The following is a 27,593-nucleotide window of genomic DNA, read 5'->3' on the forward strand; positions in this document are numbered from 1 at the left end:
TCAGAGTTTATAAAATTTCTTAACTTCCTCATTTATTAGGAAAAATATTAAAGGTGCATATTTCTCATAGGATAACAATCAAATCCCCACTACCTCAGAGTCTCTTATTACAGATGAAAAGAATATTGTGGGAGACATGCCAAATGATCTAGCAGGGAGACCCACAATCAGACACCTAATTAAAAAAGATTGTTCAGACATAGGATTCTCATTTCTATCATATCATCTGGCAAAGCCAACTGCCCCTGGTTGTCTAGTTGCAAAGAGTTAACAAGTCCATGTAAAACCCAAAAGTTATCTTTTCCAGCAGAAAATCTGGCTCCCCATTTGTAAGTGTTATTTATGTTATTAAGAGGGCTAAATGTCACTTATATTTATCACCACATTTGTAGAGATGGATATCAGGTGTCTTATTCTTCAAAGCTGTTCTATTTTGTGGTTGGAGAATATTCACCAAACCACCCCATCTAGAACACTTGCCAAGGTGATGACAGAGAAAGAGAGTGTTGCCTAACCTGATGAAACTTCATTTCCAAAATTCTTCTACCTCATCTAAGTGTAACTGTCAGCATCTATCTTTCCTGCCTTCTTCCATCTGTTATCTTTTCACACTTACTAATTTATCATTTGATTGGTATTCTGGCTATCTACCATATTGTTCATAAGAGAAAGAAAATGTTATATCTTTAAATTTTTAATGAAATGGATTTAAATAATTATAAACTCAGTGTTTTTCCATAGCCCGTGCAAGGGCACCATGGCTTCCTCTACTTTTACCACTAGCCATTTGAATAGTGGTTCCATGCTTGCAGAAAGACATCAAAATAGAAGAGTCACATAAGCTTGAGGAGGGAGCTAGAGAAATAGTGAAAACATAGCTTTAGAAGTGTATTAAGCACCTCCCATTAGACTGACATTAGCTGAAGCTTACTTTTTTTTGAAGTTGTTAAAAGATGCAAAAGACAGTGCTCTTTCTCTAACCTTAAAAAAGTCATATAATCTACAAGATGATAATTTTTATTGAGCCTATCATAAAGCTGAGGTCACAGGGCAATCAAGTAACCATCTAACCAAGGACAAGCCTCATTCAAAAAGAGCCAGGATACACACATTTATTCAGTTTTGGCAGAGCATGGGACATGCAGAAAAAAAAAAAAATTGGGTTAAAAAAAAATCTGCTAAATTTTAACAAATTTCTTTTTTAATTCCCAGTGTGGCCCAGTGTTTCAGTTTAGAATAACTGGTAGAGCCAGACACAAGGGGAGTTCATACACACATTCTATAATCCACAGGCCTCCATCACCTACTTACAGAAAGTTTGAGGCAGCACCAGTGACAAGGTAGCACAGTCCCTCAGTGGCACAGGAATAAAGGAGGTAATGGCAGCTGCTGGTGACCAGGTTAAACCTGTGCTGCTGCTTAGAATTGTTCTCTCCTGCAACACAAAAGCCTTAATCTGCTAGGGAGGGGAAATAAACTCTCACTCCCAGCGCGTGGGTCAGGATGCACTGCTTCTGGTGTAGGAACAGAAGTAAAACTGTCTGCTCTGGGAAGGGGGAGGCAAGCCTCTGACCTGAGGACACAGCCAGAGATCCATTCTTGCTGAGCCAGTGGTAGAAGTAAAACTCCTACTTGAACCTACTAGCATCTCTTGACAAAAAGAGATGTGCTGTTATTGTAGGAAAGGCAGAAAACCTGCCTAAGACCACCCAGAGTCTGGCTGCCAGAGTAAAGAGGCCCAGAAATGGAGAGAAAGCCCCACCCCTGAGGCCCAGGAACAAAAATCCTGCTGAAAGCTGACCATCCACAAAACAAAAATTCCCCACCCCCAAAAATATCTAGCATTGAATAATAAGCACAAGTAAAGTACCACTGGACAAGAACTGGGTGAGAAACGCTTTCTGTGGCAAATCTCTGAGGGGACTCAAATACTGGGCAAGATCCTCCAGCTCCCAGCTACCACACTAAGAGCTAGCTAATGGAAAACAAACACTGGGAGACCTGAAGCCTGTGCTGTACCAATAGCAGCTCTACCTAGAAAATACCCAAGCCCAGCTCACCTACTGACTGCATTAAGTCGATTCCCCACACTAAGAGAGTCACAAAAAAAGATGCATATCTTTTCCCAGCATAAATGGCATTTACCTCAGACCCTATAGTTCTCTTTCACAAAATGTCAATCTTTTAGTTGAAAACTGCAAGGCCCAAGATGAAGCAGGAAAATAAAAGATAAAAGAAAAGACCCATTGTCAATAGTTAAAGTAATCAGCAAAACCAGAGAAATGGCCACACATTGGAACAATCAGATAGGTCTTTAAAATAGCCATGATTAATGTATTAAAGTATCTGGTGAGATAGAGGAGAATTATAGCAGAAAGGAAAACACAATTTTTAAAAAGTCAAGTACATGCTAGTAAAAGAAGGGGAAAAACTATCAAAGATAAAGATATTCTTCACTGAGCTTACCAGCAGACCTGATACTACTAAAAGTTTAAGCATTAAATTAGAGAATAGGTAAATAAAACTTTTCCAAAATAAAGCATTAATATAAACAAATGTAAAAAGAAAGGAAGGAAGGAAGGAAGGAAGGAAGGGAGGGAGGGAGTGAGGGAGGGAGGGAGGGAGGGAGGGAGGGAGGAAGGAAGGAAGGAAGCAGAAGAGAGAGAACAGAACATCCAAGAGCTGTGGGACAATATCAATTAGCTTAATGTGCATGAAACTGGGGTTCCTAAAGGAGAAAAGAGACAGCGTGAGGTATAAGATATATTTAAAGAGGTAATGGTTGTAAATTTTTCACAATTAAATGGGGAAAAAACAAACCACAGATCTAAGAAGTTCAGATACACACACACACACACACACACACACATACAGAGTCAAACTGCTTAAAATCAAAGAGAAAGATAACATCTTGAAGCCATCAGAGAAAAGAGAAATATTACATGCAAAGAAAAAGATAAGAATATAGCTCTCTAGAAAGCAGTGGAGTGACATTTTTTAAGAAATAGAAATTGTCAACTCAGAATTGTATACCTAATGAAACTAACTTTCAAAAATGAAGGCAACACAAGATTTTTATTTTCATACCAAAAATTGCAGAGAGAACTCTTTGCCGGCAGACCTGTGCTAAAGGAAGTGTTAAAGGAAGTTTTCTGGCAGAAGATTTGGTGCTAGATTAAAAAAAACTAGATTTATACAAAAAGGAATACTAAAAATAGTAAAAATGAGTATAAATATAAAATATTTCCTTATTTTATTTATTTGAAAAGATAGTCAAATTGCCTAAAACAAAAATAGAAACTGTATTGTGGGATTTTTAGTATATGTAGAAGCAAAAGTATCCTATATAATAAAGAGGTAATATGCAAATTAACCCTCATGCCCTCACAAGATGGCTGCCTACAACCAGGCCAGCAGGGGGTTAGTGAGGGATGACCAAACAACTGAACAAGCAGGCTGTGTGGGGCAACCAGGCCAGAAGGGAGGGCAGTTGGGGGCAACCAGGCCAGCAGGGGGGGCAGTTGGGGGCAACTAGGCCAGCAGGGGGGGGGGGCAGTTAGGGGTGAACTAGGCCAGCAGGGGGGCAGTTTGGGGAGATTTGGTTGGCAGGGGGAGGCATTGAGGGGCGACTAGGGCAGTGGGAGGGGCAGTTGGAGGCAACTAGGCCAGCAGGGGGGGGCAGTTAGGGGGCTAACAGGCTGGCAGAGGGTGTTAGTTGGGGGCGACCAGGCCAGCAGGGGGGGCAGTTAGGAGCGACCAGGCTGGCAGGGAGGGGGCAATTGGGGGCGACCTGGCCGGCAGCAGGAGGCAGTTAGGGGTGATCAGGTCAGCACACAGTGGCAGTTAGGGACAATCAGGCTGGCACGCAGAGGCAGTGAGGGGCAATCAGACTGGTGGAGGGGGGGGCAGTTAGGGGCGACCAGGCAGGCAAGCAGGTGAGAGATTAGGAGCCAGCAGTCCAGGATTGTGAGAGGGATGTCCGACTGCTGGAGAGGGTGCAGGCTGGGCTGAGGGGACCCCCCTCATGTGCATGAATTTTGTGCACTGGGTTTCTAGTAACAACAATAACACATAAGATAGAAGAAGGAAATAGAAATATATTGTTCTAAGTTTCATATACTTACATGAAATGGTATATTTAAATGTAGAGAATGATAAAATAAAAATATCCTATCTAATAAAGAGGAAATATGCAAATAGACTGTCACGCTGTCACAAAGATGGCGCCCACAGCCAATAAGGAGGGAATATGTTAATTGACTGCCACACCCTCAAATATGGCGGCACCCACAGCCACAAGATGGCGGTGCCCAGTCTCCTCAGCCCTGCTGGGTTTGCCCCCAGGCAGATCCGGCCACTCTGTGTACCTGTCTCTGGAGCCCCCCAGTTCCCTCAGCCCCCCAGCCTCCCAGGGCCAGCCCGAGGTGCAGGCACCCTTGGAAGGCGGCTGCCTAGCTGATGCCGAGGCACAGGCAAGCCTCAGATGGCGGCTGCCCAGCTGATGCCCAAGGTACAGGCAAGCCTCAGATGGCAGCTGCCCAGCTGATGCCTGAGGCACAGGCAAGCCTCAGATGGTGGCTGCCCAGGGCCGCCCAAGGCTCAGGTAACCAGGGCCGGCAGAGGCTTGTGTTACTGGCAGTGGCAGCAGCAGAGATGTGATGGGGGCGTCACCTTCCCCTGACTGCCAGGTCGCCTCCCACCCTGTTTTATAAACACTAAAGCAATCACAGAAAAATATATGTAATTTATAAGCCTTTTATAAGTAAAAGTAAAATTGAATAAAAATATTTAAGCCAAAAGAAGACAGAAAAAAATAAAAACCAAAGAACAAATGAGGCAACAGAATACAACTATGAAAATGGTAGCTTTAAATCCAATCACACTAATAAGTACACTAAATAAAAATTCTAAAATCCACAATTAGAAAGCAGATATTATCAAATTGAATACAAAAGTAATTTTCAAGCATATGCTATCAATAATAAATTATCTTTAATACAAATATATATGTATAAGTTAAAAGTAAAAGCATGGAAGTTATTTCATGAAAATATTAATAAACTGATGGTAGATTGGCTATATTAATATAAGAAAAACTAGTCTTCAGAATTAGAAATATTGCAAGGGATAAAGGGGGACACTACAAAATATTAAATAGTTCATTAACAATTCATCAAAAAGATATGACAATCTTACATGTAGATATACCCCAAAAATAGGGCATATAAATACATAAAACTAAATCAATGGAACTTTTTGAAAAGAGAAATAGACAAATCCACAATTATAGTTGGAGTCTTCATAGTTCTTTCTCAGAAATAATAGAACAGGTAGAGAGAAAATCAGTAAAGATATAAAAGACCTACATAACTCTTAACAACCAATTTGATCTTAATGTTGGACTATTCACATGCAATAGCAGAATTCACAATTTTTTCAAGTTTACTTGTAACATTCAGAAAGATAGGCCATATTTTATATCATAAAAGAAACTCTAACAATGTTAAAATAATTAAAATAATACACAGTATGTTCCCTGACCACAACAGCTTTAACCTAACAATTAGTAACTGAAATATATATGGAAATGTTCAAATATTCAGAATTTAAACAACTTAATATTACATGTCAAAGAAAAAGCCACAAATAAAATCAGAAATAGTTTGATATGAGTAAAAAGGAAAACCTAGCTCCAGCTGGTTTGGCTCGGTGGACAGAGCGTTTGTCTGTGGACTGAGGGGTCCTGGGTTCGAGTCCAGTCAGGGGCAAATGCCTGAGTTGTGGGCTGGGTCCCCAGTGGGGAGCATGCAGGAGGCAGCCAATAGGTGATTCTCCCTCATCATTGATGTTTCTATCTCTCTCTCTCTCCCTCTACTTTCCTCTCTGAAATCAATAAAGATTTTTTTTTAAAAAAAGGAAAACCTAACTTATGAAAATGTGTTATTTAAAAACAGAAAACCTCTATTTTAAAATGCCAATATTATAAAATTAGTTTTGAACTAGAAATAGAGGAGCAAATGATAACCAACACAATAAGAAAGAATTAAATAATAAATATAAGAGCAGGAATAAATAGATTTGAAGATATAAAAATCCTATCTAATAAAAGAGTAATATGCAAATTAACCATCACTCCGCTACACCCACAAGCCATGCCCACCAGCCACTCCCACAAGCCAATCAGGAGCAAATATGCAAATAAACCCAACCAAAATGGCTACAGCCACAGAGGGCAGGAGGGAGGCTTGGGTTTCTCCGGCAATGGAGAAAGCCAAGCTTTCCCCCTGCCCTTGCCAGCCTAGGCCTCCACTCAAGGCTACAAAGTTTCAATGATAGAAGATACATAAACCCAAACAGAAATGGCGGCAGCCACAGAGCTGGAAAGAGCAGGAGGCTAGGGTTGCCTGCGGCGATGGAGGAAGCCAAGCTTCTGCAGCCCTGGCTGGCCCAGGCCTCGCTTAAGGCTACAAAGTTTCAATTATAGAAGATACATAAATCCCAACAGAAATGGCTGCCGCCACAGAGCAAGCAGGAGGCTTGGCTCCACTCCAGGCTACAAAGTTTCAATTGTAGAAGATAAATAAATCCCAGATACCAGGGCCTCCACTTGGGTCGCCAGGGGACATGGCCGGCCTGCAAACCACCACAGGTCCCTCGCCCAGGCCGCCCCACACCCCAAGGGAACCCCCACCCTGATCCGGGACACCCTTCAGGGCAAACCAGCTGGCCCCCACCCATGCACCAGGCCTCTATCCTATCTAATTAAAGAGTAATATGCAGATTGACCATGACTCCAACACACAAGATGGCTGCCCCTATGTGGTCAAAGATCCTGCCCCCATGTGGACACAAGATGGCCACCACAAGATGGCCAGCCAGCAGGGGAGGGCAGTTGGAAGGGACCAGGACTGCAAGGGAGGGCTTTTGGGGGCGATCAAGCCTGCTGGGGAGGGCAGTTAAGGGTGACCAAGCCGGCAGAGGAGGGAAGTTGGGGGTGACCAGGCCTGCAGGGAAAGGCAGTTGGGAAGGACCCAGGCCTGCAGGGGAGGGCAGTTAGGGGAAAACAGGCTGGCAGGGGAGCAGTTAGGCATCAATCAGTCTGGCAGAGGAGTGGTTACGGGGTGATCAGGCTGGCAGGCAGAAGCGGTTAGGGGCAATCAGGAAGGCAGGCAGGAGAGCAGTTGGGAGCCAGCAGTCTTGGATTGTGAGAGGGATGTCTGACTGCCCGTTGGGATCGGACCTAAATGGGCAGTCGGACATCCCTTGAGGGGTCCCAGATTGGAGAGGGTGCAGGCTGGGCTGAGGGACACCCCGCCCTCGTGCACGAATTTCGTGCACCGGGCCTCTAGTAATAAATAAAATCAATGAAACTGAAAGCCAGTTTCTCTGAAAAAAATCAACACATTTAAAAATGTTTAGCCAGACTTACCAACACAGAGAAAGCCAGTGTGAGAGAAAAGGGGTGGGGAAATCAATATCAGGAATAAAAGAGGGGATATACACACATAGTCTACAGGAAGTAAAAGGATAGTAAGGGAATACTATGAACAACATTATGCTAGTAAATTTGATAACTAAGATAAACTAGGAAAATTCCTTAAAAAACAGTAGTTACCAAAACTTCCTCAAGAAGAAGTTGATAACCCATATAGTCTTATATTTATAAAGAAACTAGAGGCACAGTGCAGATTCATGCACCGGTAGGGTCCCTCAGCTTGGCCTGTGGAGATCACGCTGAAACCAGCTCTCCAACATCCCCCAACGGGTCCCAGGTTGCGAGAGGGCACAGGCCAGGCCAAGGGACCCCACTGGTGCATGATTGGGGCTGGGGAGGGATCATGGAGGGCTCCAGGGCATGTCCAGCCTGTCTTGCCCAGTCCTGGTCAGCAGGACCCCATCAGCAAGCTAACCTACCAATTGGAGCGTCTGCCCCCTGGTGGTCAGTGGGCATCATAGCAACTGGTCAAAGAGTCAAGTGAACACTCGGATACTTAGCATATTAGGCTTTTACTATATAGTTTTAATTCATAGTTAATTAGATCAATAAAACTTCAGGCCCAAATAGCCTCACTGAAAAATTCTTCCAAACATTTAAAACAGCAATGTTACAAAGTTTTCTTACTTTTCGGAATGTAGAAAAGGAGGAAACAGTTTTAAATTCACTTTGGGGGTCAATATTAATTTAATTCCAAAATCTGACAATTTTGTACAAACCACACATTTTAAAAATTGGTTTAATAGAGAGAATTTAAAAAAATAAATCGGCTATAAAGCAATATGATGCTAATTTTTAAAAAGATTTGAAAAACCCCAAATAAAGGGATTTATGTAAATTACAGAGTGTCTGTTTGTATTTTGTACCCTAAAATCAATCGCCTTTTTTGGCATTAGTCCAGGAGAAATTTGAATATGTTAAAGGCAGTTTGTGAAAATATTGGTAAAGAGAAGTAATTAAAAATAGGAGAGAAAATGTGATGGGGCTAGTTTTCATGGGGAGAGTTGTGATTCAGACTCATAGTAGAAAAATTAATCTAACACTGATGGACACACAGCTCTTCTGTGGAAACAGAACAAAAGTAGTAATCATAGGTATAAACACAGTGAGTATTGTAGGTTGTTAGAGGTTTGTACATTTAGTGTCCTGCTACACTTCAAAGTTTTTTGTTTGTTTGTTTGTTTTTTATTGATTTCAGAGAGGAAGGGAGAGGGAGAGAGAGGTAGAAACATAAATGATGAGAGAAACATCAGTCCTCACTGGGGATTGAGCCTACAACTCAGGCATGTGCCCTGACCGAGGATCAAACCATGGCCTCCTGTTCATAGGTCCATGTTCAACCACTGAACCATGCTGACTGGGTGACACCTCAAAGTTTTTATTTTAAATTTTCCATAACATTTGTAATCTAAGTTCTGAAAAGCTGAAAACAAAATGGAAATGTTGCTGAATAACAATACATAATAATAATAAAAGCAGTAACAGTCATTCCATTTTCAAAGGCAAAAATCTAAGGGAGATGAGTACACATTATATTATTGGACCCCCATCGGGATCAGGAGCATAATATTTCACTTGACAATACATTTTTTTATTTAAAAAAATATATATATATCCTTTAAAAAATGGTCTTATGTACTTTGTGGGGCACTATCATAATGTGATAAGGAAAATCTACATCTTATGCTAGGTTTTAGTGCCTGTCCACCCAATTAAATATGAGGCTATGGCTAAGTGTGTTAATAAAAATCTATCTTTCTCAGATATTCCAAATGAAGAATAACATATCATTGTTATGACAAAATGAGGTAAGACATCAAAGTGTCGGTGGGTGCAGGAAGCCACCACTTGCTGATACTGTCATGAGAGTGCACCAAGGAACTCAGAAGGCCGATGCACCTTGGGCGTTAGCAGGGCTGATGCTAACCACTGATTGTTGTGTTGAGATAGTGGTGGCTCAGGCAATTCCCTAACCTGATAATCCTTTTACTGTTTACCAAACTTTACCTTTGATGTGCCTGTATGCATTGCTAAAGGGAAAATGTGTATTCAAGCAAATAAAAAGCAGACCGGCCCCCAATGCCTTCTAAATTCATATTTCTTGTATAACATTTTCATTTGTGCATCAGCCCCTCCTTCAGATCCTGAACCCAACCGTGCAGGTCGCGGCAAGTGGGTTGTTAGGCAGAAGGATACTGCTAAAAATTTTTTAATGTAGGTTGGAGTCCCACATACTATTTTTTAAAAGTCATATCTATTGCTTTCAATCACTTATTGCTAAAAATGAAAGTCACAGGATATGAAGTATCAGAGAGGCAGTCAAAAGACTTCCTTCAGATATTTCATTGCAATACAATTAATTGGTTCAATTGAAGTTGGAGGGTTGTCTAGGGGTTTCTGCTAAATTCTCTTCAAAAACCTTGTAGCAGTAGGTTTTTAAATAAGAGGAAGATCTATTTATTAGTACAAGCTGTTGCGTTGGAGGCATTTATAATTTGGTCAAACTAATTCCAGATATAAATGTTCCCACCAGGAGTCACATGCATTGTCAGTGAAATAAGTGTGAGACAGAATTCGTATGCAGAGAAGAATGTTGCTCTTAGTGGAAATACATTTTTCTTTCTTTCTTTTTTTTCTTTTCTTCTTGGTGAGACCAGAAAGTCTAAGGAAATCTATTTTTCCTGTTTTGGTACAGAGTAACTATAAGGCTCTCATCCTGGTCACAGAGTCTCTCTTATGGGAAAAAGCCCTTAGTGTCATATATTTCTCCTTGTGAATAAGGTTTTATAAAAGTATGTTGTTTGACTTTAACTGTCATACCAATGAAAGCCTGTGAAAATTCCAAGTCAAATGATAGGGCAAAAAGGAGCTGGAAGAGTCTTAGTTCCACCCTCTCACCAGTATTTAGAGGATATGTTATATTCCAGTATCTAAAATGTAAACAGTCCTTTAGAATTTAGTGTCACTACCACAGCATGAGTTGTTGGGTTCAGGGTGATGCATTGGAAAATGCCCTGGTGTTGGGGTCACTCAGATCTGAATAAATGGAAAAATATACAAAATTCGTGTATGGCAAAACTCTGTCACAATGGTATCAATTTTCTCACATTATCTATTAATTCAGTTATAGTCTAACAAAAATTTCTATAGGACATTTTTATGCAACATGATAATATGATTCTAAAATTTGTAGAGAAAATTAAGGCTTTAGAAAAATCAAAAAAGTTCTAAAGAAAACAAATATGAGGCAAGGGGCTTGCCCTACAGTAACAAGACATTATAAAACTATGTTAATTGAAACAGTGTTTCGTTGGCATAATGATAGACAAATAGGCTGATGGAATCGAGAGAAGTGCCCAGAAACAGACCATATGAGAACTTGGTATAGGAGAGGAAAATTTATTTGGGGAAAGGTGGATAATTCAAATGTAGCATTAATCAACAAATGATGATGGACCAACTGAACATCCTTATGCAAAAAATTAACTTTGACTCATATTTCATACCTTATATAAAAGTTAACTAAAAATGGCTCATAGCCCTAACTGGTTTGGCTCAGTGGATAGAGTGTTGGCCTGAGGATTGAAGGGTCAAGGGCATGTAGCTTGGTTGTGGGCACATCCCCAGTAGGTGGTGTGCAGGAGGCAGCTGATCAATATTTCTCTCTCATTGATGTTTCTAACTCTCTATCCCTCTCCCTTCCTCTCTGTAAAAAAACAATAAAATATATTTAAAAAATAAAGAAAATAAAAATGGCTTATAGACCTAAGTGTAAAAGTAAAAACAACAAAAACCACTATGAAATTCCAATAAGAAAACATAGTAGAATATGTTTGTGGGCTTTGGTTAGGCAAAGAGTTCTTGGATACATCAAAAGCATGATCCCTAAAAGAAATATATGCATTAATTGGCTTTATCAAAATTAGAAACTACAAAAGTCTGTGCCACTTAGTTTTTCCTTTTTGGATATATATTCCTATCTACCTAATAAAAGAGTAACATGCTAATTGACCGTACCTTTGTGACAACCACCAGCCAATCAGGAGTGAGTATGCAAATTAACTCAACAAAGATGGATTAATTTGCATATGCCACCGCCCAGCAGCCGGGGGCAGGGCGGGATGCTTGCGTCATGGCCATGGTGATGATGCAGGCGTTCTACACTACCCCGGCCGCTCAGGGCCTCTGAGCAGCGTGGGAAGGCAGAAAGGCAGCTCTGGGCTGGAGCGAAGGCAGTGGAAGCAGCCAGGGAAAGGAAGGCCCATTTGGGCACAAATCTTCATGCATCGGGCTTCTAGTACGTTAAGTAAAATAGTTGTGACCTGACCTTTTGTTTGCCTACATTTTTTTTTTTATAATTCAGACCAGGAAGTTGTGTTTCCTAAAGAAATTGGGATTAAAGACATTGAGCAGCAATTCTCAAGCATAATTATAATTTTTAAATCTCTATAAAATCTTCAATAGAGATGAATTTCGATGCCTTCAATGATTGGCACCGCAGAATTGAAAGAACTTCAAAAAACCACTGTCATCAATCATGCATGCAGTTCTTTACTCAGACACATGTTAAAGGATTTAATGAGTTCTTACGATGTGTGCACCTTAAAATTTCTGAGTTTGATTTAAAAGGGTTCACTAGGATATAATTAACTCAGAACTGAGAGCCTTGTGCATAATTTAGAGGCAATTACAGTTCAAGGAAATAATAAGTGAACTTTTCAAATTCAAACAAAAAAACAATCTAGAAAAATAGAATTAATCACTGGCAATTACTGAGTTAAAATATCTAACTTATTACCTGAAATACTCCCACGTAATCATGCATTCAACTTTGAGCCAATAATTGTAATCTTAATTAGGGATGTGCAGGCATTAAAAATGCAAAAGATTATTAAACACAAAAAGGAGCTGCTATTTAAAAAAATAAGCGGGGGGGGGGGGAGGTTGGGTAAAAAAGATGGAGTAAAAAAAAAAAACAAAAAACTCAAAGACACAGACCACAGTATGGTGATTACCAGAGGAAAGGGGTTAAGGGAGGGAAAAGAGAGAAGGTAGATATAGGGAGGATAAATGGATAAATGGTGATGGAAGGAGACTTGACTTAGGGTGGTGAACATATATACAAATGATGTATTGTAGAATTGTACAAGCTATATAATTTTATTAACCAATGTCACCCCAATAGATTTAATAAAAAAAGAAACAGAAGTAAAATTTTTAAAAAATAACTGCTTAAGCTTTCCACCTATAAAGTTTGTAATATAGATTAAAATCCTAAATTGTGCCTTATATATCTAAAACTTGTGATAATTAGAAATGGTTCTAAGACAAAATATAATTTTGTACAATTTTGGAAATTTGGTTTGAAAAATCAATAGTAGGAATCTTGTTTGTTCCCTTAAGTATTTTTAACAGATCTTGTTTGGATATTAATTGTACTTTAAAGTAACCAATATACTAACTATAAATATTTTTCAATGGCTCATTAGTAGAGCCTGGAGTTAGCCTATTTTATTTATTGTAAAATTTGAAAAGAATAAAAATTATTTTAGACTTTTCATTAAATTCAAACTAGCTTTTCCTCCCTGATTAGTCAAAATAAATAACAGTAGTTTTGAAACTATTGCTCAGATAAATACTTACTAAAGATTATTAAATGACATTTCTTTTTATAACCCAATAATAAAGAAAATTAAAGGTTTTAAAGATAATTTGATTCATCCAGATTAAATGTGTGTGTCCCAAATGCTGCCACCAAGCCTCCACTTTGTGCCTTTCTTTAATGTTATTCTACAAACTTCCCTCAATTGAATTTTGGAATGTTATATTTTGCTTATCATAATAAGTAAACATTTAAAAAACTAAATTATCCTTCCTATATAAAAAGTAGTTCAAATTTAAAATAAAAAGTTGATTTTGAAATATCAGTTACTTAATATTATGGTGGCATATGATACACATCAGTAGATGGCTCCAGAATGAGAATGGTTAAACCTCAACACAAAGAATGAGATTAACTCTTGGATAAAAGGCAAAAATTAATTAATTAATTGATTAATTAATTATAACAAAACACCTTAAAATAAATCTGTAAAACTATGATTGTGAATATTTTTAGGAAATGCCTGTCTAATAAAGAAAGATTAAGTATTTCTTAGGACTTGAATATAGCCATAGCAATTTCCAACTAGGCAATGATCTGAAAAAGAAGAAAAATATAAGCACATCAAGTGGCCTGTACATTGTCCAGCAAAAAATACACTATCACCAAGAGGAAGACTTGGTCCCAACAACCCAGGGGAAGTGGTGTATCTATTGGTCATTGTATCCCAAAAGAGAGGATGGCTGGATCACAGTTTCATAGCCCAGTGTCATTAATCACAAATATCACCCAACTACTCCTTTTGCTCTGATTCCATGCCTAACAAATGTATTTTCTATAATAATTTGGCCTTCATATAGACTTTCCTAGAAAGTAAAGGATGTGATAATCAAAATACAAATTGTCGTGCATTGTTTGATTAACTCTGTGAGTCTAGTAATAGAAAACCAATGCCATCAAGTGAGCTTAATCAGAATACTGACAAAAATCGGTGTTTCTTGGCCTATAAAGCTAAGAATTTACATCTAGGTCATCATCTTCTGAGATCCCAAGACAGAATCAGCTGATCGCCTGGTTAACATCTCAGGCATCCTTTAATTTCATAAGTATAAAATGATATTCCATTGTGTAATTGAGTGTTTACATTTGTACTTATATTATTATTTATTTCTTTACTCAACAAATACTTATTGAGGAACTGTACAATTGTATCAGGCTTCATGCAAAGCACTGCTTCATGCAAAACAGATTCTGTGATGGAATCTTTATTTTCTAACTAGCAGTTCTCCTCTATTGAGCATGTGGTATGTGCCAGGCACTGCTCTAAAAATGATTGTGAATATTAGTCCATTTAATATGTACAACCATTCAATGAGATATTCTTATTTATTTTTCTCATTACATCTTTTTTAACAGATGAGAAAACTAAAGTGGATAAGGGTTAAATAACTTTTTAGAATCATGAATTGGAATGCAAAGTGAGGGGTAGAATTCATATAATATATGAAATTCCCTGGTTAAAAAACAGAGAGAAATTAATTACACAAAAAAATATACAAATGTATAGGTAATTAGTCCCATGAAAGTAAATTTATCATGATAGCTGAAAGTAAATTTATCATGATAGCTGAGAATGGTGTGAAATAAGAGCAGATATGTAGGCAGGGAACAAATCATGAAAGATGTTTGTATCTAAACCACTTAAAAGTTTCAGCAAAGAGGAGATTGGCTCTTTTAAAAGATCACTTTGCAACGTGGAGAACAGAATTGAAAACAGCATGGTGGATGTGAAGAAACCATTTAGAAGGGATTTTTAGAAGCCAGTGTGAAACAAAGACTTCATTGGAACTGGTGGAGGTGGGGGTGGGAAGAAGTGAGCTGTTTAGCAGCATTAGGACATAATGTCAACAGAACCCAGCAGGGTTAGGAGAGAGATGTCAAACACAATTTCTAGGAATCTGACTTGTCCAACTGAATGGATGGTAAAGCCATCCCCTGAGACAGAGAAAGAAAATCACATCTTCTAAATTATGCTTGAAAATCCTTCCTAATACCTGCACTTCTTCTATGTGTCAAATCATAGCCGATTGCTTCCTCTCTTTCTGACAGCCAAAACCTTGTATTTCAATTAAGCCCTTTACAAATGTCTATGTTCTTACAAAAGGAATGCAGAGAACGATCTTTCTGTCTGGAATACTATTCCCATTTCTCCCTTTTTAAACTTTCTCCTCCCCACCCACACCCCCTTTTTTCCCTTACCCACTACTTTTTACTTATTTAAAACAAAATAAAAAAGCAACATCAACAACAAAAAAATTTTAGAACAGTTTTAGGGTTAGAGGAAAATTGAGAGGCAGATATGAAGATTTCCCATATATGCCCTTGCCCCCGCACAGGTACAGCCTCCCCCATTATCAATATTTCCCATTAGAGTGCTGTATTTGTTACAACTGATGTACCTACATTGACAAATCATCATCACCTAAAGTCCATAGTTTGCATTAAGGTCACTTTTAGTGTTGTACAATCTGTGGGTTTGGACTAACGTTTAATGTGTCCATCATTACAGTATCATACAGAGTATCTTCACTGCCCCAAAAACCCTCTGTGCTCCACCTGCTAGTCTTCATCTCTTCCCTCACCTTTGGCAACCACCGATCTTTTTACTGTGTCCATAGTTTTGCCTCTTTTCCAGTGTCATATAGTTGGAATCATGTGTAGCTTTGTCATATTTTCTTCTTTCATTTAGTAATATGCATTTAAATATTCTCCATGTTTTTTCATGTTTGATAGCTCATTTTTTTTTTCAGTGCTGCATAAGACTTTTTTTTCTTTTCCTGAATGTATCATTGTTTATTTACCCCTTCACCTACCATAGGATATCTTGGTTGTTTCCAAGTTTTAGCAACTACAAATAAATTTTATATAAACATCCATGTGCAGGTTTTTGCATGGACATAACGTATTAACTCCTTTAGGTAAAAACCAAGGAGAATAACTGTTATATTATATGGCAAGAATATATTTAATTTTGTAAGAAACCATTAAACTGTTCTCCAAAGTGGCTGTAACACTAGATATTAACCTTGTTTATATATGTAATATTTCTTGAGTAATTGATATTTGCCCAATACTGTACACTTAAAATTCAGATCATTATTCAAGATTCTACTCAATAGCACCTCTTCAAAGAAGTAACCCATGCTTCTTTGCAACCCCTCAAATCTTTCCTTCAACCAGTTCTATAAGAATTAGTTCATTTGTTTTGAATTCTAATTACTTGTGAGTCTACCTGCCCCCTGACCCCATCTTTAAGGTGTATTGTATTTGTGTCTCTGTTTTCTGCATGCTAAGCATAATTTGTTTTGCATATAATAGAGGCTGTGTTTGTTGGTAGAATTATATTGATTTGAGATCCATAGTAAATACTACAATATCTGGGTAAGTATACAGAATCCTAATAAGAAATATTCAGTTGACCATGAATTTAAATATATTAAAAATTATTACAAATAAATTGTAATTATAAAAATTATAATTGTAGAACTTAAAGATACACGTTTTGCTAAGTGCTGATGCCTCTTGTAATATGTTTGTTTCCTTTTTGCAAGTTCTAAATATTTCTATATCACTGATTAAGCATTTTAATTTTGCAGTGACTCAGGGAAGCATTTAACTAATGCAGAAGAGCATGCATGCTTTAATAGGGAGAGAAGAGCTTAATCTTTGTTCTGGATCCATGTCCTACATTTTCCAGTAGCAGTAATGACTATCTTCATGGCAGCTATATTAGATGGTTTCATCAGTCGATCTTGAGTAGTACAGTTCCTTGGAAATATAAAAACTAAAATACATTTCCTGAAAATTTTGAAAAATAGAATGAAACATTAATCAAAACTAAAATAATCATTTATATGAGTTGGATCATGGGCCCATCATTAGAACTATTACTGGTCACTTGACAGGAAGGATCAATTACATCAGCAATTTCTCATTAGCTCTGAGTAATTCTACCAGAGTGTTCTCAACAGCTGATTTAAGTGGAGTGGAGGCAAATCAGAGAGAGGGCTCTGAAGGATACAATTTCTGCAATTTTACACTCTTTGACTATATCCAGATTCTGCTGTGAATGAGGCTGGGGCACTTTGAAAAATCAGCCCATTATTAGACATGGATCCTAAAACTCAAGTGAGGGGGGGAAAACTGCAGTGGATGAGGTACAAAGAAGAAAACATGACATTTACATAAAGACCACTTTCTAATTTAATGACCTTGAGGCAGGTCCCTAATCTCCTTGTGCCTCCATCAACTCCTAGATAAAGTGAGAACAATCACAGCTCCTCCCTCAGAGTGTGTGGGGATTAATGTGTGAATACAGGCAAATGGCTTTGGATGCTTGGTAACTATCAGCAGGTGCTGTGTTTTGGGGCTGGTTGTTATTTCCCAGAACTGATTTCAATTTAACTTAGTTAATTGTCTTCTACAATCTCCAGTCCATGTCGGGTCTTCATGGGTGAAGGCCAGAATGGTTCCTCTACCCCTTTTTTTTTTTTTTTTAAATAAACAGGCCATGGAACCAAAGCCTTTTTTAAAAAATATATTTTATTGATTTTTTACAGAGAGGAAGGGAGAGGGATAGAGAGCTAGAAACATCGATCAGCTGCTTCCTGCACACCCCCTACTAGGGATGTGCCTGCAACCAAGGTACATGCCCTTGACCGGAATCGAACCCGGGACCCTTCAGTCCGCAGGCCGATGCTCTATCCACTGAGCCAAACCAGTTTCGGCGGTTCCTCTACTCTTTCAATTCATCTCCTCCATGGCTCCTCAGTAGTTTTGAGTCCTATTTTTTATATCTGTTCAAGAGGGGGGCGGGGGTTGAGACATATCTTTTCCATTTATTACAAAAAAAAAAAAAAAAAAAAAAAAAAAACCAACCCCACCACTATGAATGTCTTTTCTTCCCTTAAACTCTATCCTTCCAGTACCGAGTCTCCCATCTTTTTTCATTTCCTGATATGGGATGATCCTCATTTGGTTCCATTGGGTTCCCAACTATCTAGATAGGCCTGTGGGATGGGAGTGGGGAGGGTGGGTAAACATAAATTTGAAAACCATTGTCAATCAAGTTTGCTTTTTTCTTGTTCCTAAAAGCATCTCTGTCTCTTCCTCTCTTAGATTGTGTTTTCCTAGCATTAGGGTCTGCCAGGCTTCAATAAAACAGCCCTAGAAAAAGGATAATGTTAAAGGATAAAGAACCCTCCTTCAACAAATCACAAATCATCTTGAAAAATACATATCAAGGCATGCCATGTCCTACTTGAAACACACTCATAGCTTCTCATTATATTTAGGATCAAATTCAAACTTCACAGTATTACAAACCAAACCCTGCATGATCTGGCCTCTGTTTCTGCCTCATCTCACCACTCACCGCTCCCGCACATCACTGGCCTTTCCCCAACTTCTTAGCTACTTTAATGCATCTGCCTGAAACAATCTTCCTTCACCTCTTTCCCTAAGTAACTCCTTTGTCTCCTTCAGGTTTTAGCTTGTCACTTTTGTTGCAAGACCTTTCCTTTACTGACTCCTTCACTTACATTGTCTTTTTCATAACAACTTGTATTTCCCCCTGGAGCATTAGTCAGCATTTATAATTATAGGTTTATTAGTTTGAGAGTACTAAGTGTCGACCTCCTCCAGTAGGCTCTGCATGGAGCGTGTCTGCCTTGCTCACTGCTGTATCCCCATAAAGTCAGGCCCATATTTATTAAATAATGAATCCATGAATTCATAATGTGGAAAACACCTATACTCATGGTGTTCAGAGTTATACAGACATTAACAACTATGGAACCTGGGGCTGTTCTGTCTCTGGACCTCAGGTTCCTCATCAGTCAAATGTAATCACATTTTTCAAAGTCTTATGATAGAATCTTATGTGAAATTCACAGCATTGGGACAGGTGGTTAGCAAATACTCAGGGACTTTCATCTGGCCTAACATCAGCACACCTCCCACAGTCCATTTTCACAGCCAAACTGTTATAAAGAGAAGTCACACTATTCGTCTGCTTGAATCGTCCTAATGCCTTCCCAACTCATTCCAAATTCCTTGGCAATACACATCCCCATGGTCTGCCCTCTTTCCTCCTCTAACCCACCTCCCTTCCCCAATCTCCATTTCTACTGCCCTCTCTTTCTCCTCCAGCCACTGATCTCTTTAATCATCCTGAAGCACAAAAGGCATAGCTGGGCCTCAGGCCCTTTGTATTGGCTGCCCTTTCCTTTGGGGAAGTTCTTTTCAGGAATCAGAATGACTGGCTTCCTCATCTTCTCCAGTAACTATTCTATTTTAAGGACTTCCTTGCCCTCAGCACTCTGCATTCTCCTTAGCCTGCTTTACTTTTTGTCATCTCAGTTAGCCTTAAAAAGACTAAAAATTACTTATTTATTATATTTACTGTCTGCCTTGCCCCACAAGAATATAAAACTATACGAACAGACATGTCATATTAATTGTGGTATCCATGAACACCTAGAACAGGATCTGGCTGATATCAGCTACTTAATCAATATTTTAAATTAATGAAAGTAGCTAACACATTACAAGTATTATAATAATTATATAGAGATGAAGTTTATTTTCCTAAGGCACCCTGCTATGGATTTTATCCCTATATCCATAATAAAAAGTTTAATTACTTGTCTTCATGACAGTTTTAAAACAATGTGTCTCTTCAGAGAATTAATTAAAACAAATAATTTAGCCAAAATTGGTCTTGCATTGAAAGGCAACTTGGGCTTTTGATCATTTGGTCATTCTTACTCAAAATAGCCAAGTTTGCAAAATATTTTTTAGGGGACCCTCTCTCTTTCTCTTATTTGGCATTCTAGCTTTCCTCACCATTTTCTTGTATTATATCAAAACTGAATATTAACATTAAGCCACAAAAGGAAAAGGCATTGAGACCTTTTTATTCTTCCCTGTCCATAGTCCCTACCCCCAGGCTCCATTGGGTGGTTACAAGGCTTGTCTCCTTTACTTGTGTGTCTGGTCCACTCTGCCTCACTAGATCTTGGTTTCATGATTTCACCTAATATAATTGCTGCTTCTCAATCACGCACCAAGATTTAGCCACTTAGCATGATTATAACTTTGATTGGCATCAATATTTGTCTTTTATAACTCTATTTGATGTAGCTTTTCCAATCTGGTGTTATTATATCTTGTTATAATTTCTAATTTTCTTTTAGGGGTGTCTTGGACTTCAGATTGAGGACAGGACCCAACAAGGAGCCATAATTGTAATAATGTAGGTGGTGCAAAAATGGCATGTATATCAAGGCATTAATTTAGGAATTAAAACCCCTCGAGCCCTTCATTGGCAGGATTTTCACATGAGAGATGTAGAATAAAAGACTGCTCTACTATACAGCATTATGGATGAGAATAAAAGCTGGTGGGAAATATAGATTGTTTGCCTAGTTCCTTCAAAGCAGAGAGACAATGTATTACCATACTTGTGTGTCGTAAGCACTTAGCATGGTATCCAGTACATTACAGGCATTGAACAAATGTTTCTTGTAAAGATACATATAAATATTTATTACTTGTAGAACTTTTAAAGAATACAGATTCCTGATTCTGAAACACAGACTGGCTCGTTTATTAAGTCCAGGCTTAGGCAGCCACAGTTTTAAAAGCTCCTCTGATGATTCTAGAGTCAGTCATTGACCTACCCTGCACTGTGTCCCAGGGAGCTTGCATGCTAACAGAGTGGGAAAGACATGGCTGTTGAACTCTGAGCGTGGTTCCCACTCTATCATCTCTTATACCAGTCCTGGAGCCAAAGGAGGACAAGCACCATATTCCTTTTCATTTTCTGTGTCATTAATCTTAAATCTCTCAATGATTCTTGCCCTTAATGTATTTCAGAGGTGCACAATGGTAATGTCTAAGGACATTATCATTCATCTCACTTCAGACACCGGGTTTAGACTTTGGAAAAATATTATAACAGCATTTTTATTAATCTGTGTAGTATGAACCCAAAAGATAGTGAACTTAAAGAAAGATACCCAAATGTTAACTATCTCTAGTGTTTCATAGGCGTTTCCAACTCAACATGTCCAAAATGAATTTCATTGACTCTTCTTATATTGCTTCTCTTACAATATCCCCTTTCTTGGTTAAATGTCCTACAATTCAACTAGTCTCCCAACTTAGAAACCAAAGGTTCATTTCTATCTACTCTACCTTATTCACCCCCAAACAATAGATTATTCAGATAGATGATAGATAGATAGATGATAGATAGATAAATAGATAGATAGATAGATAGATAGATAGATAGATTGATAGATAGATAGATAGATTATAGATAGATAGATAGATGATAGATGATAGATAGATAGATAGATAGATAGATAGATAGATAGATGATAGATAGATAGATAGATAGATAGATAGATAGATAGATAGATAGATGATAGATAGATGATGGTCAGACAGATATCATGGGACAGACTTCTGCCTCAGTCCACCCCCTGCTGCTGCCCTGTATACAATGTCACTTCCCTACTCAAGCCCTCCATTGACTTCTCCATGCCTACAGAATAGTGTGCAAATAGCTTGGTACAGACCAGAAAAATGCCCATAGCATTTTGAGAAGCAATATGCTAAGCAGTTCAGGAAATCAGCTTTGATGGGCTGAATTATGACTTCATTACTTACTAGCTGTGTGATTCTGGGAAAGTAATTTTTCTCTGGATCAGTTTTCTCACTCATGAAATTGAGATGTTAATAATGTCCTCATGGAGCTCTTGAAAATATTAAATTATATATGTGCTTATCATACCTAGTAGAGTGAGGGCTAAATAAATAGTGGTAGTTCTCATTGATGTTATCATTAGTTGAGATAACATAATCTATCTCCAATTTATCTTTTTAGGCCTACCTTCCCACCCACTTTCCTTTCCTATGCTTCTCCCCTTCCCTGTCTGTCTTCTGCATTTCAGTCACATTGGACTTCTCACCATCCTCCGAACATGCCCTTCTATATCATCGCTTGTGACTCTGCACATGTCATTATTTCTGCCCCATTCCCCATTCTCTGATTAGTAAATTCCAATTAATCTTGAAGACCTGCTAACTTGTCCCTTCTAGCTTTTCCCTCTCCATTTAACAACACTCAGCTCACATTTCCATTATAGTTATAAGGACAAACTATGTGTTGTCAGGGATGCTTTATTTAAACAAAGACTAAACAAACTCTGTACATGGTAGCAAAGGTAATCATTTCAAAAATAAAACACTCTGTAGAATTGCAATAATTTCTATTGAAATTCAGGAGAATAAAGAACTCTGAGAAAAATAATGAGAAGGTATGACATAGTTATATTATTTTTACTGAATATCCAAAATAAATTTTGCCACTGCAGTTTATTTAAGGGGTCTCTAAGTGTCTTGGAATCTGATTCATCAATAAATACTCTAAAACATCTGCAAGACACTGTTCTGAGTCTTATTTAGATCATTAATACATTGCCAAATAAAACCACATCCTCTCATATCACACTGACAGATGGTTTTCCCACAGGAAATTAAGATTATCAATAGCATTCTTCATAGACACATACTTTGGATGTGTGAGCACATTCATTAATGATTTTTTTTTCATTTTGATGGTATGATGTCATAATTTGGCATTAATAACACACTTTGGTTTCAATAAGCTATTCTATAAAATCCTTGCTCAGTCATCCCGTACACAGAAAGGTTGCAGGTTTCATCACTGGTCAGGGCACATGCAGAAGGTAACTGATAAATGTTTCTCTCTCACGTGGATGTTCCTCTCTCTCTCTCTCTCTCCCTCTCTCTCTCTCTCTCTAAAAGTCAATGAAAATGTCCTTGGGTGAGGATTTTTGAAAAATTCTTGTTCACAAGTAATTGACAACAATTATGAACAAACATTCTGTTTGGTTATTTGCCATTTGTAGCAGTGGATGGAACAATCAGTAGTCCACTGATATTTGGTGCTGTTGCTCTCTCCACCTGTACCAGTGGATAGGTAGTTGCCTTCAGGCGTTTGCCTCCAGGAAACCAGCAAAGTGGGTGCTAATCAGAACTATTTTCCATGACAGAAAGGACCTTCTTAGCCACTCAGCAGGCAGAAGGATGTGTTAGAACAGTTCCACTATAGATACTTTTCCCCTCAAATATCATGCTGATGTGTTTTCTTTCCTTCCTTCCTTCCTTTCTTCCTTCCTTCCTTCCTTCCTTCCTTCTTTCCTTCCTTCCTTCCTTCCTTCCTTCTTTCCTTCCTTCCTTCCTTTCTTCCTTCCTTCCTTCCTTCCTTCCTTCCTTCCTTCCTGCCTTCCTATTTTTAAAAGAAAAGAAATATCTAGGAAACTTAAATTATATTTAAGATTACTAAAGGCCATTTTCTCATCTCTTGTTAATCTGCGAGATGGGATGAATATTCCAAGGAATATTAATGGCCAAGGATTTAGGAACAATTCTGATGTTTAGAGAATATCAATCAGCAGCTGATTGTGCTCTCAAAAGCGGGCCTGAGTTTTCTGGATTATTAGAATTATACACATCATGAATTGACTCTGAAAGCTACTGGTTCCACAATCCACTGCAATGGGAGGTTTTATGACCAGCAGCTCAGTTGCTTCAGAATAGCTCATAGCACATGATGATATAAATGTGTGTTCCTCCTACTGTGTTTACTTAAAATAATAATAGCTCTGTTTTAAAATTACATACCTATTTAATACTAAATGACTATATCAGACACTTGATATGCATGCTCTTTAAAAAATGTTAATACATTGAAGAGAAACTGAGGCTTACAACCTAGAAACTGGCCAAGGTCACACAGCTAGTAAGTGATGGAACTGAGTTTAGAGCCCAGAAGTACCAGAATCTAACTTCCCTTCTCTTCTCTTCCTAACTCCCTGTCTCCAATTGTGAAGAAAATTTTATCCTATTCTAAAAGGAATTATTTTATCTTAATTTAAAGAGATCTATTATTTGGTGTTTTGTTATAGCTGATATCCATTTCTTTACCCATGGATATTTTTTTCTGACATCAATTTCAAGAAAATAGAGATTAAGGATAGAATATAAATCAACTAGCTCAGTGGTCGGCAAACTGCAGCTCGCCAGCCGCAGTTTGCCGCTCTGTTGACTAATGAGTTTGCCGACCACTGAACTAGCTCTACTTCAGAGAATAGAATTTTCTTAAGATCTATAATCCCTTTTTATGCCTTTGTTTATGAGAAAGCAACGGCTCATTTATTCACAGTTTAGCTTTTGTGTTTTTCATTGTGCAATGAGGTAGAATTCTAGGAAGTTATCCTAAATGTGTTCCAAGCAAAGACTCTTTTGTAGTCCAGAATTAACAAATATTTGTGGATGATGATAATAATGATGTTTTAATGAGCTAATACCAGAAAAGATATTTACTGACTACATTGCCTTAAAATGAATTCATATAAACTATCTCTCTTAATATTGTTATAATTTTAAGAGCAAGGTATTACTATCTGTTTCAATATAAGAAAACTAATTAGTAAAATAACTTTTGCAAGATCACATAGCTAATAAGAGGCAGAATTGAAATGTGAATCCAGGTCTGTCTAACTCCAAAGGTTCTCTTTCTATTAAATGGCCTGTCCAAACAAAGGGAAAAGTAGTCAGTCGGTTAGCAGTCCTTCGGTAACAGAAACTCATCCACACTGACTAAACCAAACAGTGATTTGTTGTTTACATAGGCCAAGAAGTCCAGAGTTAAGAAGTCCAGCACTGGCTTGATTACTCAAGAAGTCGTTAAGGAATGAGGCTTCAAAACACTTTTGATCCATTCTCCTTGGAATGTGTCCTTACTTCTATGCCTGAAGTTGCGACCTCTCTACTGATCATTAATCCTTCACTTCAGAAAAAGATGAGTGATAAAGTTGAAGTGTAAAAAACTTATGCTGGCTGAATCTATTCTCTTTCATCAAGAACATAATAGCTGTCTCAGCGGTGTCACCTGGTTACTTCCACTTACCAGGACAGAGTTAAATGAGAGAACCTGGGAAACTGATGTGGACTTTGGCTTAAGACACTGACGTTATGAACGAAAACCAGGGCTCTCTTAAAAAGGAAGGATAGATTCAGGGTCGCCAGGCAGCAGTGTCTGGCACAAAAACTGATATCTGGGAAAACAAGAACCAGAAATCTATGAAGCCTAGAAAGAGATGATTCATTACTTCTCACTGAAAAATCTAGATAAAAAAGAATTATAAAGGAGTAGTATACTCAACCACTTAAGTACATTTTCTGTTAACCTCCCTGTTGGTCTAATTATTTGGGTATAAAGGAGCACTATCCTATGGATAGCTAGATAATCCCATGTAGACTACAAGGAAACGCCCACTTAGGACACTCAAATACAGCATAAAGATCCAATTGGAGAAAAGGTCTCTTGGCCTTTAAGATGATTTCAGAAATAATCTACGGCCCTGTTCACACCCAACTCATCAGTGAACAAATCAAGGCAATAGACCCAGACCTTTTAAGATAGAAATCATTGTCGCAGTACTTTGGGAATCAAACATTTGTACCTCTGAGCTTGACAAAAAGAAAAGAAAAAGAGAGACTTTCAGAGGGCAGAGTTCATATACTCAACTCTTGCCAAACAGCCTGGTTACATTGATAATCTGTGGAGCTGTCAAACTTGAGTCATGCTGAATTTTGCCTATTGATAAAAATAAGTCTCTTTTCTTTCCTCACAGCATAGACTTAGAACTTCATTGTGATTATTCTTTGTAAGATACATGGGTATGTGTGCATCTATACACTGAAGGAATGTTGGAAAGAGAAGCTGATGAGAGAACATTAGAATCTCTTCCCACCTCAGGATCAAGCTGACAGCATAGAAGGAGCAGCTGTTACAGAACATGCGCTAAAATTGGAAGATTTACCCAGTTCTGTGCATGAAGCGCTGCAGGTCCACAAAGCTCTCCACGTTTTCCCAAGATTCCCTTGTGAACCTTGTCTGACCCTGTGTTCCTGTGGCAATGGGTACATCTCTGTATTAACATGTGCCTCACTGTATTTAATTATTAGAGTACCTATTTGTCTTCTCTGCAAGGCTGTGAGTTTCTTGAAAAGAGAAGCAAGGTAGGAAATTGAACTTGAAAACAATATACAAGGGATGCTCTGAGTTTGTCATCTCTAGAATCTTTAAAAATAGTTGTTTGGGCACAGGCATGTCAAGAGACAAGAAGCTAAACCAGATGGCCCTTCCATATCTAAAAGTTTGTTTTAACAGGGATTTCTTTAAAAATAAAATCAGCAAGCTTCTACTGTATTTGGTTATCCAGAATAAAAAGTAATTTTATTTTCTCTCCACTACTTAATTGGCTCTTTTGCCCAAAGCACATTTAAATTCTGAGTCTCAATATAGCTATGATAGTAATCATAAAAGATTTAAGAGTATTCATATCTCATTTCATGACTGCAAAAGTATTGCCAAAATCCCATGTACTTCTATAGGTTGAAAACAGCTACTACAGAAGCAATATCTACTCTACTAATCATCACTAACAGCTCTTAATGGGATTGAGAGTACTGCAATACCATCGCTGCCACGTAGCTGGATACACAGGGTAATATTAGAAGGAATGGTGTTAAATCGTACATTTCAGGGACATCTTCTTACTCTCACAAAGGAATAGACAAAGAGCTCAAACTCCTTCTGAGGCTTGTGAATAGAGAGAGGGAGCTATGCAATCATGCCCCCAAGGACTTGAAAGTGAAAGAATAACACCAGCTCTGAGAGTTAAACTGAGAGATCAAAGCAGCACAGAGCAAAAATATGCCAAGGGGCCTCAAAGGTACAGAAGGACTCATAGGTCTTCAGGGTTTGGCTAAGGCCATATCAACTGTATGAACATTTCTAAAGATAGAATATTTCACTCACAGAGCGTCTGTCAGTTACAGCAGCACAGAAAAAGTTAGAACCTGGAGGTCTCTATAATAATGCCGGGTTATCCTTAGCTTTCCTTGTAAATTTAGCAAGGCAAGAAAATGTACTTACCATCTTCGTGTTGATTAATCACTAAGTTGTTGTTCTGGTGTATATTTTGTCCTTGAAGTCTTTTAGGTAAAAGTGAGTTAATCTGATCCAGCTCTACCTTGTTTACTGAGATATCGCCAGTGCTCAGAATGGTGCCAAACGCAGTGGATGCTCAGTGGATGCTATTTTTTTCAACTGAATGAATAGTCTGAAACCTGATAAGGGAAAATCAGCTTTTGAGTTCACTGACTTTTCTCTATTATTTTTCTATTTTCTATTTCATTGATTTCTACCCTGATTTATATATATATATATATATAGATAGATATAGATAGATATAGATAGATATAGATATAGATATAGATATAGATATAGATATAGATAGATATAGATATAGATATAGATATAGATATATTATC

The 27,593-nt window shown here is 38.1% G+C and overlaps 1 long non-coding RNA gene across 2 annotated transcripts in view; it reads right to left on the bottom strand.

Annotated features, from left to right (window-relative positions):
• LOC308242885 overlaps positions 1–27,328 on the bottom strand; it is a 44,274-nt gene extending 16,946 nt beyond the window's left edge. For both annotated transcript variants that reach the window (XR_013960011.1, XR_013960012.1), the window contains exon 1: positions 27,196–27,328. This is a non-coding gene — a long non-coding RNA (uncharacterized lncRNA). The remainder of the gene's footprint in view (positions 1–27,195) is intronic.
• Positions 27,329–27,593: the final 265 nt, after the last annotated feature.

The sequence above is a fragment of the Plecotus auritus genome (assembly GCF_963455305.1).
Source record: "Plecotus auritus genome assembly, chromosome: 2".
Classification (NCBI taxonomy): Eukaryota; Metazoa; Chordata; class Mammalia; order Chiroptera; family Vespertilionidae; genus Plecotus; species Plecotus auritus.